Genomic DNA, 11,136 nt, shown 5'->3' with positions numbered 1-11,136 from the left:
TTACAGTGTTTTTGTACACCATATTTGGTAATTAATGAAGTAATGTATAATTTTATCTTCATACTCGAATAGGTGCCGTTTTATGAACGAGTATGTGATTTTTAGCTTTAGAATATGACACTTGACAAGGGCTGCAGTTTTTAACAGATCTTAGATTAATCTGGGTCTCAAAGATGATGGTGATAATAAAGTGAATAAAAGCACCAACATTTATCCACCCTGATGTCCTCAGAGGGCCTGTAACTGTAAATTTTCATAGTATGATGGTACAAAATCCTCAGACCTGAGAGGATCAGGTGGGAACTTTTCTACTTTTTGTTTGATTTTTCTAACATAGCCACTCACCAGGTAACTGTCTTTAAAACAAGCCAAGCTCCTACTGATCCTCAGCATTTGTTGTCTGCAAAAAGGAAAGGAAAAAAGCATCACTGTGACATTTATAACTAAAGGGAACATTTTTTTTTTTTACTATTTTCAGTAGTCTTTATAAGAGTTGTCATAAAACCAAATAACTGCTTATGGGAGAGAAGTTAAGCGTTCATGGCTTTCTGCCAGACGGGGTCTGAGAAAGTGGCATTTAAACCCAAAACGTGATCTTAAACCTAAACAAGCAGTTTTGGTTCTTAATCCTTACCAAACTGTGACTCAGAACTGAAATTAATGTGTTGAGACCATAATGTGTTAAAACACTGGCGGATTAATCTAGTGAAGTTGCCCCAACATGTGACACCTTGGCAGAAAATATGCTCACAGAGTTGACAGTGCATGACAGTGCACAAATCAAGCTATGAAAACCAATGAATTGCCTGTAGACCTCCAAGACAGGACTGTAAATGAACAAAGTTTGGAACCACCAGGACATTCACACCACCTGAATGTCAAGAGCTATGACTGGAGGAAACCAGGCACCCTTCACCAAAAGGCCAATACCATCCCTACAGCAAAGCATGGTGGGGCAGCATCATGCTGTGGGGATGATTTTTGGTAGCAGGAACTGGAAAGCAAGCCAGGGTTGAGGGAATGATGAATGCAGCAATGATCAAAGACACCTTTGATGATAACCTCCTCAGGACCTTGGATTGGGGCGAAGCACGTGGCTGTGATGCTCCCATCCAATGTGACGGAGCTTGAAGTTCTGTAAAGAGGAACTGGAGAAAAAATACACCAAGCTGAGCTTGTAGTGTCATCCTCAAAAGATGTAAGACTGTAATTGCTGACAAAGATGCTTCAACATATTATTGTGCAAAGGCTGTGAATACTTATGTACATGTTGTATTTTTTTATTTTTGATTAATTTTTGAATTTGATGAAAATTTTTTTCACTTTGTCATTATGGGATGGTCTGTATAGACGTCCATGGTGAAAAATGAATTTAACCCATTTTGGAATAAGGTTGTCCACAGTTTAAGTGGGCGCTAACTTGGTGGAGGAGGTGTCTGTCTCATGAATCCAAACTGGGAGCTGGTTGCACAGAAGATGAGCCTGAACTGCTCTATTGGAGGGATATGGTCCTATGAGCAGAGGTGCACATAAGTGGTCGAGGTGCGCATTTGCTGTCAAAATACAAGACGCGCACCAGATAAGAAGTTGCAACAGGCGTTTGCGTACATAAGATTTTCTGGAGGAGGAAAACATTTGTTTAGAACTCTTAAAGATGTCGAAGAAGCAAGCTCCTTTAAGCAATTACTTTGGTGTTCCTCCACCTCCAAAGCAATGTCAGAAGGAGTCCGAACCGCAAAAGAAGCGCGTATTCTCGGAAAAGTGGTTGCAGGAGGTGAGCTGGCTTCAAACAAATGATGAACGCACAGAGATGTGGTGCAGAATATGCCGTGAAAATCCCACTCCAGCGGACAAAAACAGTGCCTTTTATATGTACGCAAACGCGTTGCAACTTCTTATCTGGTGCGCATCTTTTATTTTGACAGCGCATGCGCACTGCGGACCACTTATGTGCACCCCTGCCTATGAGAGGTCTTCAAGAGTTAAGAGAACATGGGGCCTGATTATTCAAGACTTTGTATGTGAGGAGCAGGATCTCATATTTGACTCTGGATTTAACAGGGAGCCAATGAAGAGAAGACAATATGGAAGAAATCTTCCATCTCTTTCTAGTCCCTGTCAGTACTCTTGCTGCAGCAGTTTGGATCAACTGAAGGATTTTTAGAGAGTTGTTAGGACATCTCAATAATAATGAATTACAGTAGTCCAGCCTAGAAGTAATAAACACATGAACTAGTTTTTCAGTGTCACTCTGAGACAGAATGTTTCTATTTTAGAGATATTGCACAAATGCATATATGCACAAATATTAAATATTGTAGCGACCGCGGGTTAGTAGAGCTGAACTGGCTAAACTGCTCACTAGCTAAAACGGCTAGCGGGGCGCTAGCAGCTATCACCAGACTTCGCAACGAATGGAGAGCGCTCGTGCCTCATACACCGCACGACCCCGAGCGTCTCAGCAGCAGGCTTATAATCCCCAAATGATCCAGCAGGAGGCAGTAGTGGTTCACACCAGTCATTTATTGACCATTTTTACAACCCCTGTAACGCTGCTGACACCGAACCCCTATCACGCTCCCACCACATAGAGTCGCGGTGTCAGCCAACCATGCCCATTCAACCCGCTCCACAGAACACACATCAACTTCACTGTGGCTTACATTAACATAACACTAACACAACATGCGAATCAAACGCATAGGAACTAGCAGAACGATAGAAAACACAGACAACACAATACCCAGAATGCACCTGGCTAACAACCCCAGCCAGGTCATTACACAGCCCCCCAAGAGGTTTATTGTCCCCACAACCTTAACTGTCCACTCTGTAGTCCAGCAAATGTCCGGGCCGGGTCGAATACGCTTGGCCTTGACTGGGAATCCATGGCGCCCCATTTGGGCCGGGCGTGGGGGCAAGGAGTCCCCAGGCTGCACACCAGTCTGTGGGTTGGGGGCAAGCGGATGGTATGGCGCCAGCCGGTCCTTGTGTAGCACCACCCGCCTTCCCCGCCCCGGCATCCGGACTCGGAAGAACACCTCCGATAGTTGTTCCAGGATCTCGCCCAGGCCCTGCCAGTGGCTCATGAGCTTGGGGTCAGCCCCGCTTCCTCTGGGGCAGAACACCCAGACCCGATCTCCGCCCCCAGCATAGGACCGTGCGCACGGGTATTGTACGCCCGCTTTCTGGCGGGCCCCGCTCCCTCCAATGTCCGTCTTGCCAGCTGATGCACCGTGTGCAACCGCTCCCTGAGCCGCCGGAAGTAGTCCATCTCTGGTCCACCAGCAATCTCCGGCTCAGGGGCGCCCAACACCAAGTCCACCGGGTTCGGAGCTCCCTTCCGAACATTAACGCTGCAGGAGTACACTGACTTGACTCCTGCACTGCTGTTCGATATGCCCACAAAACAAGGGGCAGGTGTTGGTCCCAGTCCCTCTGATGTTGGCTGGTCAGGATGGCCAGCGCTGGGTGGCCAGCGTGCGGTTGAACCGCTCAACCAGACCATCGCTCTGAGGATGGAGGGGTGGTCCTCGTTTTCTCACCCCAGCCTCCGACACACTTCTCCCAGCACCTGGCTCTCAAAATTCCTCCCTTGGTCGCTATGGAGCTCCTCCGGTACACCAAACCGCGTGAACATCTCATCCACCAGGGTCCGCGCCGTCGTCACCGCACTCTGATCCGGCACCGCGTGCGCCTCTGGCCACTTTGAGAAATAATCCATCGCGACCAGGACATACCGGTTGCCGGCATCAGTAACAGGGAACGGACCCAGGATGTCCACTCCGATCCGCTCCATTGGCGCCCCAACTAGGTATTGCTGCAATGGGGCATGGGAGCGCTGGCTGGGACCTTTCTGCGCCGTGCAGTCGCCACAGCAGTGGACATGGATCTCCACGTCCTGGCGACACCCGGCCAGTAGAACCGCCATCTCAGCCGCCGCACTGCCTTGCCATTCCCAAAATGGCCAGTACCTGCAGCCCCATGAACCCAGCGGAGGACCTCAGGCCGCAAGGCCGGGGAACCAGGAGCTGGAGTATGTCGCCTCCCCTGTCTGGCGCCGCCACCGCCGGTAGATTACACCGCCATGTAGCTCCAGGTTGTTCCACTGGGAGTACAGCGACTTCGCCTCGGGCCCCTGGGAAGACACGGCGGACCAGTCTGGCCGTGTCCCTGCCTCCATCCAGTCCTCACCATCCCCAGCGCTGGATCACTCACCTGGTGCTGCTGCAGCTCCGCCCGCGGTGAAAGGTTCCTGCCCTTCATCCTCACCCTCGGGTTCTGCTGCTGCCGATGTCGGACCCCGGTCCAGCTCCTCCAGGCGCCTGCAGTACCGGCACTCATCCGCAGAACAGGGCGCCTGGACAGGGGCGTCAGCGTTGGCGTGCTGCCGCCCTGGTCGGTGCTGGGCCTCAAAGTCGTACTCTTGTAGTATTTCCAGCCACCGGGCCACCTGACCCTCCGGCTGGCGAAAGTTCAGCATCCAGGTTAGGCTGGCGTGGTCGGTCCTGAGCAGGAACTTAGTGCCCAGGAGGTAAGGTCGGAAATGACGAACCGCCAGGACCACAGCCAACAGTTCACGCCGGGTAACACAGTAATTCCTCTCGGCCCGGCTGAGGCTGCAGCTGAAGTATGCCACCACTCGCTCCTCAGCCTCTCCCTCTGGGAGAGCACAGCTCCGACCCCCACGTTGCTGGCGCCAGTGTCCAAAAGGAAAGGCTGGCTGGGGTCAGGATACGCCAAGACCGGGCACTCACAAGGGCAGTTTTCAGCTGTTCGAAAGCCGCTGCACAGTCCTCAGTCCAACCAAACCGCTGACCCTTGTTTGTCAACTGATGCAAGGGGCTAGCGACGGTGGCAAAGTCTTTTACAAACCTCCTATAATAGGAGGCCAGCCCCAGGAAGCTCCGTGGCTCGGCGACGTTCGATGGGGAGGCCAGTCCCCACAGTAACCACCTTCTCGGGGTCAAGCCACCCCTTTTCGCTCACCACATGTCCCAGGAACTTCACCTGGCGAGCAAGAAGGTTGCACTTGGCCGGGTTCAGCTTTAGTCCGCCCCGCGGATGGCAGTCAGGACCTCTCGCAGGTTAGCAACAGCCTGTTCAAAGTCCTTGGCATGAGTCAGCAAGTCATCCAAATAGACCACGCAGCGGGCACGGGGAATGTCTTTGAGGACCCTTTCCATTAACCTTTCAAACGTGGCTGGTGCATTGCATAGTCCAAAAGGCATCACCCTAAACTGCCACAGTCCTTGCCCTATGGTGAATGCAGTCTTGGGCCGTGCCTCAGCAGCAAGCTCCACCTGCCAGTACCCACTGCGGAGGTCTAGCGAGCTGAACCAACTGGACCCAGCGATGTAATCCAGTGCGTCATCGATGCGAGGTAGCGGGTAAGAGTCCTTGCGGGTGACCGCGTTCAGACGCCTGTAGTCCACACAAGGGCGCCAACCCCCTGTTTTCTTCCGCACCATAACCACAGGTGCGGCCCATGGACTATCCGAGGGTTCAATGACACCATTAGCTGCCATCTCTTTTATCAGTTCCTCGGCAGCTTGGCGTTTGGCAAGCAAAGATTCAGTCTTGAAAGCCTGTAATTAGAGGAATCTAATGAAATACCTTTCTGTACTTGTTTAATAACAGTTGATGATGCAATCAGTTCAGTCCCAGATTTTAATGTGGCAGATTCGCTTGCAGGAATAAATGATTTCAGACTGTACTAACTTAGTTTTTAATCACAGTTTTAAAAACTGAACTTTTACATACTTTTGTTAAGCTGATATTAATTTCAAAAAATAAATGATCAGAGATATGTGGCCTTTATTGACTCTCTGGTTCATTGCTGTGTGTTTTACAATTTTACTGTTAAGTAACTGTTTAAGTTCAGTCCTGGCTATTTCAGGAACATTCACTGAAGTGAACATCATCCTTTTATTTACCTATAAAAACTATTGATTGGTTATAAGTTAAAGCACAAAGCATGATTACCTCTTTAGTGGGATGTCTGCCAATAACCAGGAGAGGGAGCTCTAGACCCAAGGAAAGCTACACTGCTGCTGAGTAACTGAAGGCGTCATCAGGCTGACGAGCAACCTGTAGGAAAATGTGCGCTCGGTGTCAAATGAAAGGTTGCAGGAATTAGTGAATTCAATTCAAATCTGAGGAAAGCCAAAAATTCCTAGTTTTCCTTTTTGCTAGTTTTAGTTGGCGTGAAGTGGACCTTTAATACATTTAGTCTGTTAGGGGGTTCCAATGTTAGCCTGTGGAGTGTTTTCAGTGCTCCAGTACAGCAACTTATATTTAAATCTAGCAGCTTTAAATTCCATAAAAATATGGAAAGAAAAAAATATATACACACACATATATACATATATGTATATATAAATGAATGAGTTCTGAGTAGTTATTTCCAGTGGGATATAGCTGTCAAATTTTCATTGGCTCATTGTTTTAAGTACAGTTAGTGACTTGGTATTTTTTCAAGGCTAACATTCAGATTTTTCCCAACATAAAAACATGTGGGACTAATAAACTGAATCTAGCTTTGATGTTACAAGTCCTCAGAAAAAGCATTTTTTTAGCCTTGCTTTCCCATGAAATGTTAAGCATCAGGCAGTTTACTCCAGGTCAGTTTTTATGCACCAACTCATAGTTATTTTGTATCAATTAATGCTGAAAATAACTTTATTTGCATACAGAAAAACAAAACAATTACAGTGTTTTTGTACACCATATTTGGTAATTAATGAAGTAATGTATAATTTTATCTTCATACTCGAATAGGTGCCGTTTTATGAACAGTATGTGATTTTTAGCTTTAGAATATGACACTTGACAAGGGCTGCAGTTTTAACAGATCTTAGATTAATCTGGGTCTCAAAGATGATGGTGATAATAAAGTGAATAAAAGCACCAACATTTATCCACCCTGATGTCCTCAGAGGGCCTGTAACTGTAAATTTTCATAGTATGATGATGGTACAAAATCCTCAGACCTGAGAGGATCAGGTGGGAACTTTTCTACTTTTTGTTTGATTTTTCTAACATAGCCACTCACCAGGTAACTGTCTTTAAAACAAGCCAAGCTCCTACTGATCCTCAGCATTTGTTGTCTGCAAAAGGAAAGGAAAAAAGCATCACTGTGACATTTATAACTAAAGGGAACATTTTTTTTTTTTTTTTTACTATTTTCAGTAGTCTTTATAAGAGTTGTCATAAAAACCCAAATAACTGCTTATGGGAGAGAAGTTAGCGTTCATGGCTTTCTGCCAGACGGGGTCTGAGAAAGTGGCATTTAAACCCAAAACGTGATCTTAAACCTAAACAAGCAGTTTTGGTTCTTAATCCTTACCAAACTGTGACTCAGAACTGAAATTAATGTGTTGAGACCATAATGTGTTAAAACACTGGCGGATTAATCTAGTGAAGTTGCCCCAACATGTGACACCTTGGCAGAAAATATGCTCACAGAGTTGACAGTGCATGACAGTGCACAAATCAAGCTATGAAAACCAATGAATTGCCTGTAGACCTCCAAGACAGGACTGTAAATGAACAAAGTTTGGAACCACCAGGACATTCACACCACCTGAATGTCAAGAGCTATGACTGGAGGAAACCAGGCACCCTTCACCAAAAGGCCAATACCATCCCTACAGCAAAGCATGGTGGGGGCAGCATCATGCTGTGGGGATGATTTTTGGTAGCAGGAACTGGAAAGCAAGCCAGGGTTGAGGGAATGATGAATGCAGCAATGATCAAAGACACCTTTGATGATAACCTCCTCAGGACCTTGGATTGGGGCGAAGCACGTGGCTGTGATGCTCCCATCCAATGTGACGGAGCTTGAAGTTCTGTAAAGAGGAACTGGAGAAAAAATACACCAAGCTGAGCTTGTAGTGTCATCCTCAAAAAGATGTAAGACTGTAATTGCTGACAAAGATGCTTCAACATATTATTGTGCAAAGGCTGTGAATACTTATGTACATGTTGTATTTTTTTTTTTTTTTGATTAATTTTTGAATTTGATGAAAATTTTTTCACTTTGTCATTATGGGATGGTCTGTATAGACGTCCATGGTGAAAAATGAATTTAACCCATTTTGGAATAAGGTTGTCCACAGTTTAAGTGGGCGCTAACTTGGTGGAGGAGGTGTCTGTCTCGCGAATCCAAACTGGGAGCTGGTTGCACAGAAGATGAGCCTGAACTGCTCTATTGGAGGGATATGGTCCTATGAGCAGAGGTGCACATAAGTGGTCGCAGGTGCGCATTTGCTGTCAAAATACAAGACGCGCACCAGATAAGAAGTTGCAACAGGCGCTTTGCGTATATAAGATTTTCTGGAGGAGGAAAACATTTGTTTAGAACTCTTAAAGATGTCGAAGAAGCAAGCTCCTTTAAGCAATTACTTTGGTGTTCCTCCACCTCCAAAGCAATGTCAGAAGGAGTCCGAACCGCAAAAGAAGCGCGTATTCTCGGAAAAGTGGTTGCAGGAGGTGAGCTGGCTTCAAACAAATGATGAACGCACAGAGATGTGGTGCAGAATATGCCGTGAAAATCCCACTCCAGCGGACAAAAACAGTGCCTTTTATATGTATGCGCAAACGCGTTGCAACTTCTTATCTGGTGCGCATCTTTTATTTTGACAGCGCATGCGCACTCATGACCACTTATGTGCACCCCTGCCTATGAGGTCTTCAAGAGTTAAGAGAACATGGGGCCTGATTATTCAAGACTTTGTATGTGAGGAGCAGGATCTCATATTTGACTCTGGATTTAACAGGGAGCCAATGAAGAGAAGACAATATGGAAGAAATCTTCCATCTCTTTCTAGTCCCTGTCAGTACTCTTGCTGCAGCAGTTTGGATCAACTGAAGGATTTTTAGAGAGTTGTTAGGACATCTCAATAATAATGAATTACAGTAGTCCAGCCTAGAAGTAATAAACACATGAACTAGTTTTTCAGTGTCACTCTGAGACAGAATGTTTCTATTTTAGAGATATTGCACAAATGCATATATGCACAAATATTAAATATTGTAGCGACCATGGGTTAGTAGAGCTGAACTGGCTAAACTGCTCACTAGCTAAAACGCGGCTAGCGGGCGCTAGCAGCTATCACCAGACTTCGCATAGCGAATGGAGAGCTGTGCCTCATACACCGCACGACCCCCGAGCGTCTCAGCAGCAGGCTTATAATCCCCAAATGATCCAGCAGGAGGCAGTAGTGGTTCACACCAGTCATTTATTGACCATTTTTACAACCCCTGTAACGCTGCTGACACCGAACCCCTATCACGCTCCCACCACATAGAGTCGCGGTGTCAGCCAACCATGCCCATTCAACCCGCTCCACAGAACACACATCAACTTCACTGTGGCTTACATTAACATAACACTAACACAACATGCGAATCAAACGCATAGGAACTAGCAGAACGATAGAAAACACAGACAACACAATACCCAGAATGCACCTGGCTAACAACCCCAGCCAGGTCATTACACAGCCCCCCCCCCAAGAGGTTTATTGTCCCCACAACCTTAACTGTCCACTCTGTAGTCCAGCAAATGTCCGGGCCGGGCGTCGAATACGCTTGGCCTTGACTGAGAATCCATGGCGCCCCATTTGGGCCGGGCGTGGGGGCAAGGAGTCCCCAGGCTGCACACCAGTCTGTGGGTTGGGGGCAAGCGGATGGTATGGCGCCAGCCGGTCCTTGTGTAGCACCACCCGCCTTCCCCGCCCCGGCATCCGGACTCGGAAGAACACCTCCGATAGTTGTTCCAGGATCTCGCCCAGGCCCTGCCAGTGGCTCATGAGCTTGGGGGTCAGCCCCCGCTTCCTCTGGGGGCAGAACACCCAGACCCGATCTCCGGCCCCAGCATAGGACCGTGCGCCTGGGTATTGTACGCCCGTTTCTGGCAGGCCCGGCTCCCTCAATGTCCGTCTTGCCAGCTGATGCACCGTGTGCAACCGCTCCCTGAGCCGCCGGAAGTAGTCCATCTCTGGTCCACCAGCAATCTCCGGCTCAGGGGGCGCCCCGAACACCAAGTCCACCGGGGTTCGGAGCTCCCTTCCGAACATTAACGCTGCAGGAGTACACTGACTTGACTCCTGCACTGCTGTTCGATATGCCCACAAAACAAGGGGCAGGTGTTGGTCCCAGTCCCTCTGATGTTGGCTGGTCAGGATGGCCAGCTGGGTGGCCAGCGTGCGGTTGAACCGCTCAACCAGACCATCGCTCTGAGGATGGAGGGGTGGTCCTCGTTTTCTCACCCCAGCCTCCGACACACTTCTCCCAGCACCTGGCTCTCAAAATTCCTCCCTTGGTCGCTATGGAGCTCCTCCGGTACACCAAACCGCGTGAACATCTCATCCACCAGGGTCCGCGCCGTCGTCACGCACTCTGATCCGGCACCGCGTCGCCTCTGGCCACTTTGAGAAATAATCCATCGCGACCAGGACATACCGTTGCCGGCATCAGTAACAGGGAACGGACCCAGGATGTCCACTCCGATCCGCTCCATTGGCGCCCCAACTAGGTATTGCTGCAATGGGGCATGGGAGCGCTGGCTGGGACCTTTCTGCGCCGTGCAGTCGCCACAGCAGTGGACATGGATCTCCACGTCCTGGCGACACCCGGCCAGTAGAACCGCCATCTCAGCCGCCGCACTCCTTGCCATTCCCAAAATGGCCAGTACCTGCAGCCCCATGAACCCAGCGGAGGACCTCAGGCCGCAAGGCCCGGGGAACCAGGAGCTGGAGTATGTCGCCTCCCCCGTCTGGCGCTCGCCACCGCCGGTAGATTACACCGCCATGTAGCTCCAGGTTGTTCCACTGGGAGTACAGCGACTTCGTCTCGGGCCCCTGGGAAGACACGGCGGACCAGTCTGGCCGTGTCCCTGCCTCCATCCAGTCCCTCACCATCCCCAGCGCTGGATCACTCACCTGGTGCTGCTGCAGCTCCGCCGCGGTGAAAGGTTCCTGCCCTTCATCCTCACCCTCGGGTTCTGCTGCTGCCGATGTCGGACCCCGGTCCAGCTCCTCCAGGCGCCTGCAGTACCGGCACTCATCCGCAGAACAGGGGCGCCTGGACAGGGCGTCAGCGTTGGCGTGCTGCCGCCCTGGTCGGTGCTGG

This window comes from Oreochromis aureus, linkage group 12, assembly GCF_013358895.1.
Source record: "Oreochromis aureus strain Israel breed Guangdong linkage group 12, ZZ_aureus, whole genome shotgun sequence".
Taxonomy (NCBI): domain Eukaryota; kingdom Metazoa; phylum Chordata; class Actinopteri; order Cichliformes; family Cichlidae; genus Oreochromis; species Oreochromis aureus.
The sequence above is the reverse complement of the archived record's forward strand: the minus strand, read 5'-3'. Positions refer to the sequence as shown.